At 38.0% G+C, this 4,984-nt stretch overlaps 1 non-coding gene across 1 annotated transcript; it reads left to right on the top strand.

Annotated features, from left to right (window-relative positions):
* Positions 1–4,566: 4,566 nt before the first annotated feature.
* Positions 4,567–4,699, top strand: LOC122150023. The gene has a single exon (XR_006163447.1). It is a non-coding gene; the product is annotated as a small nucleolar RNA SNORA41 (small nucleolar RNA).
* Positions 4,700–4,984: the final 285 nt, after the last annotated feature.

The raw sequence follows: 4,984 nt of genomic DNA, 5'->3' as shown, positions 1-4,984 counted from the left end.
CTTCTGTGTCTGTGTTAATTGGTTTCCCTTTTCTTTGTTGAAGAGGGTCTGTGAAGTCCTTCTGCCTAGTCTGCCATCTTGCCGGAGCTCTCTCCGCCGGGGAGATTTTTAATATTACTTTTTCTTCTAGAAGGGCTTCTAAGACTTTGTAGGTATATAAATTTGGATCTGCAAACCACATGATGGACAAGGTTTTGGAGTTATAGTAGTAACCTCTAAGGAGAATTTCTCTCCCTTCCACCCACCCGAAGTCCATTCAAAGTCAAACTTCCTTGTTTCTTGTACCGGTGGCAAGCTTTTTTGTAGCCCCACTTCCCCTGAAGGTAGACACTGAGGATCCTCACTTTGTATGGTGGTTCGAATTCTTCAACTCATTCTGAGAATGTATATCTATCCCTGCAAGACTAATACTTGATATTTCTCTTTCCCTGAACCCTGCCCCACCTCAGGCAGACAGAGACAGCCCAGTGGCTTATTCTTCAGTTTCCAGTTCCTTTTGTTATTTCAGTAGCTAGCAATTTCCTTGTCTTTTTTGAGAGCTCAAACACACATTAAAGTTGTTAATTATTTTCAGAATTTATGACTATTAATAGTCAGGGGATTTCAGGTTATGTTATTCCGCCATCTTTCTGGAACTGGACAACTTTTCTTCTTGATAAGTCTTGTGCTTGTGGAATTTCAGCCATATAGGCTATTCTTTCTTAAAGTTCATGATCTTCAGGTCCATTAGAATAACTGAAAATTGTTTCAGTTTCATTTCTTTCAGTATTTGTTTTACCCAACAAGGCACTTACAATCACTCAAAAATTTAAGGTTGAAGTGCTTCAACATCGTGTTCATTTCCTCCAGCTTCTACATTGCACAAAGAGGAATTTTGTTATTGATTTTGTTTTTTGTTGGTGAATTGTAACTGAGGATCCCCCATGGGCAGAATTGCTCCACAGAGTTTCTTGTCTGCAATCTCTATGGAAGTGCATCCATAGGCTTGTTTCCTCTGTGCTGCCACTGGGTGGGTTTGAGCCTCCTCAAATATTTTGGTTACCAGCTGAGTGCAAACAATTAGCACCACCCAGGGACATCCAAAGAGAAATGTTGACCATTTTATCTCTGCAAAACTCAAGCAAAAGCTGCTGTGTTTCATATTTGCCACATTATTACACTCAGGCAAATTGATGTTCTCCTCTCTCTATATATGTTAAGTCTCTGCTAGGATTACTGTTTTCAAGGTTTACTTATTCTTCAAATATTTTGAATACTTACTATTTTCATTTCTTCAATTTAAATCTACTTGCTATTTACTAGTATTCCTAAACTTCTCAGGCCTTGGTGCTTTTTATTTTCCTCTATTAATCACTTTTGTAGCATCATCAGAGTTAGTGCCATCCCAGAATATAATCTGTTCATGCTTACTCCTCCTTCCAAATAATTAATTAAGATGCTATATAAAACAAGACTTACCCCTGACCTCTTTACCATTCCATTAAATATCTTTTCTCATTTCAGGGTGTTGACATTTTTCATTACTTGCTATTTCAATTTCAGTGACAGGTTGTCTAACCAATTCAACTTTTAAACAATTTTCTTGGAGAGCTTTATAATTTAGTGTTTCAAATATTGTACTAAAACTCAGTACATTACCTCTACTGGGTTTGCTATTTCCTGATAAATGCTTTTTCTTCCTAATGGAAAGTCTATGGATGATAAGTTCTATATTTTAAAATTTCACTGTGTTTTCTACTTTCTCACTCATTTCCTTTGTCAAATTTTACTATATTTTTCAATAACAAATCAGTTCTTTTTGGAGAACTTCCAAACTTAAAAAAAAATGCAGGAAAATTGTATCTTTGAAGGTTAATGATACCTCTACAAAAACAATAAGCAAAAAACTTAGTAAGAGTTTATGGCCAATATTAAAGTATGTAAAGTACTTTATATACATAAAGTATGTGAATAAATAGGAGCTTTGGTAGCATAGTGCCTAAGGCACTTGAGTGCTAACCAAAAGGCTGGCGGTTCAAACCCACCAGCCACTCCTCGGAAGGAAGGTTGAGCAATCTACTTCTGTAGTGATACTGCCTCGGCAACCCAAGGAGGGTCACTATGAGTCTGGTCTGACTCGACGGCACATAACAACAACAACAACATGTGAATAAATTAGATTGTTCTTATACAAATCAGCTATGCATAGGCATATGCATAAAGATCAATTAGATAGCAAAACATTAAATGCTAAAAATCTTATTGTGTCATATAAATCATCCATTCCCCCCCTCCTTCCTCCTCCACCCCACTTTAAAGCTATTATGTTCTATTAGCAAAAGTTCTTGTGACTGTCTACTTTGGTGTACCAGGACTCTCTAAGGTCAACCCTGTGTTTTTCTTATTACCAACACATTGCTGCTGTGTGTACCATTGAATTTATTCAGACTCACAAAGGCCCTGTAGGACAGAATAGAACTGCCCCATAGGGTTTCCTTAGCTGTAATCTTTACAAGAACAGTCCTTGAGGCAACAGACATTTTGAGCTATGATACTGTGAAATTGTCGTCATACACATTATGATTTGAGGTGAGAGGAGATAAAGAAGGAATTACAAACAGAGCTAGAGGTGAAGGGTGAGGGCATTGCTTTGGGTTCCTGGGTTATGTATGTATTCATTCCTCCTATATTCTCTGGATGCTTATTAATGCCAGAAGGTCCCATTGTTTACACGTGGCTTCTAATGAAAGATCAGTGCTCAAATCTACACAGCAGTACCATGAAACAAAGACATGGTGACTTGCGTCCATAAAGATTACAGCTAAGGAAACACTATGGAGCTCAATTCTACTCTAGAACACATGGAGTGGCGCTACCATAAATTGAGATCAACTAGATGGCAATGAGTTTTTTTTTTTCTTTTCCTAATGACAGACACTAGTTCAAGTGCTGTGTTTCCAGCTGTGTAAAGGATAAATCTAGTCATTGCTTTCTTGAAATTCAGTGCCCAGTAGAGGAACTAGACAAGTCAACAGAATTATAACATAATGTGATGGCAGTAGAGGAAATATAAGTACCATATGGGTACCTCAAAAGGAAAAAAATAAAATAAATAAACTTACTGCCGTTGAGTCACTTCCAACTCATCATGACCCCCATTGGCTGTCTGAGGCTGTGAATCTTTACAGAAGTAGAGTGCCTCATCATTCTTCCATGGAGCAGCTGGTGGGTTTGAACCACTGACCTTCTGGTTAGCAGCCAAATGCCTTATCCACAGCACCACCAAATAATCACTAAGTGTGAAATTTAAATACAGATATCAAAAAAGATTACAAGAAAGGGAGAGGGAACAATTTATGCTAAATGATGTAAAGGACCACAATGAAAGGGAAGCTGGGGAGGACAAGGTGGGAAGAGAGAGTTATCTCAGACTTTCCATAGTAAACAATGCCCTGGAAGCTGCATTCTCACCTCCAAAGCAATCTCAAATGACAATGCCAAGTAAAATTTAGGAATAGCTCAGCCTTCTTGGACTCAGAAACCCAATCTCCCACCAGTGAGTTATCTTCTTAAGTCATGTTAACAATACTGAAAGCCTATCCTTTCTTAATTACTAACAATAAGTTGAAGACTAAAAGATACTGTGAGACTTACACATATTTTAAGTACGAGTGTGAAAGAAATTCAACATGAAAATTATCAGAATTATTTCTTTGACAAGGAATCTGAAGTAGCAGGAGTAGACAACATTATAAAGAGCAAAAGATTATGAATTGGAAACTATAGACAGCTTACTGGGCCAATGGTTCTCTCAGTTCAGCATTAAACAATTATGCTCCTGGTGCTCTGAATTTGTATCTTGTTCTAGTACTAGAGCCTTGCTTGTTTAGTGATGAAGACCCCTCTGCCTCACCTCCAAAATCTAGGGAATGAATTATTTTGCCCTCCTCCTTGTTTCCCTACTTTGATTCAGAACCCCAGGACTGCCCTGAGACTCATATAGAATTCTCTTTTTCTATTCCTTTCTGAGACTATCAGTCCCACTGAAATTCAGCACCTCTTGGGCTGGAGGCTTCTCTAAGACCAACCCCCTGTTTATACTAGTATTTAAGCATTGTTATTCTTAGGTGCCATTGACTTAAATTTTTTGACTCATAGTGACTCCATGTGACATAGTAAAATTGTCCCATAGGATGGCTAGGGTTGTGATCCTTATAGGAGCAGATCCCCTGATCTTTTCTCCCACATAACAGCTGGGAAGTTTCCAATGCCCAGTCTTCACTCAGCAGCTAGGTGCTTAGCTATTACACCTCCAGAGCTTTTTATCAACACATTTCCTAGATTTTTTTTTTTTTTTTAAATTTTCTTTCTAGAATCTGGTTACCCCTTTGCTAGTCTTTCCTGATGCTGACTTTCTTGTTTGTGTGACACCTCCAGTTTCCTGATCCTGGACACATCCCCTTAGACTCATGCTGGCTGGATGTCCTCTAAGGCTGCTCCTGCCCACACCCAGACTTCTATTCCATCCAGTGGGTGTACCTCATCTCCAATCTTGGTTCATCCTGCTTTGCAACAAGGATCATAATATTCCACAGCTACTGGTCTGCAGCTGTTTTTATGGTAGCAATTATGCCATTCCTCTGTGGGAAAGAAACTGTTACATGATTAAACATCTATTTCTTAGCAAAACAGAAAGTAAGCATATGTGTGACAGATACAAAAAGGAAAGAGAAAAATAAAGGATCATAACAACATAAATTTAATACTTGATTTCAGGAAAAAAAAAAAAAAAAAACAACAACAAACTTCTCAAAGATCCCCAAAGGTAAAATTTAAACTGAAGAGTGAGTGCAGGAGAGCTTAGATGGTGACCTCATTAGACACTCCATGGCATCCCTCTACAATGAAGACCTGAGAAACTAAATTAAACAGATACAGATGATAATCTTGGAACCTTGACCATCAAATGATAGGATAAATATAGAGAAAACATTGATTGGAAGAA

Source organism: Orycteropus afer, unplaced genomic scaffold (genome assembly GCF_000298275.1).
Source record: "Orycteropus afer afer isolate SDZICR_OR568_19922 unplaced genomic scaffold, OryAfe1.0 scaffold00075, whole genome shotgun sequence".
NCBI lineage: Eukaryota > Metazoa > Chordata > Mammalia > Tubulidentata > Orycteropodidae > Orycteropus > Orycteropus afer.
Note: the sequence above shows the minus strand (reverse complement) of the source record. Positions and strands in the feature narration are given on the sequence as shown.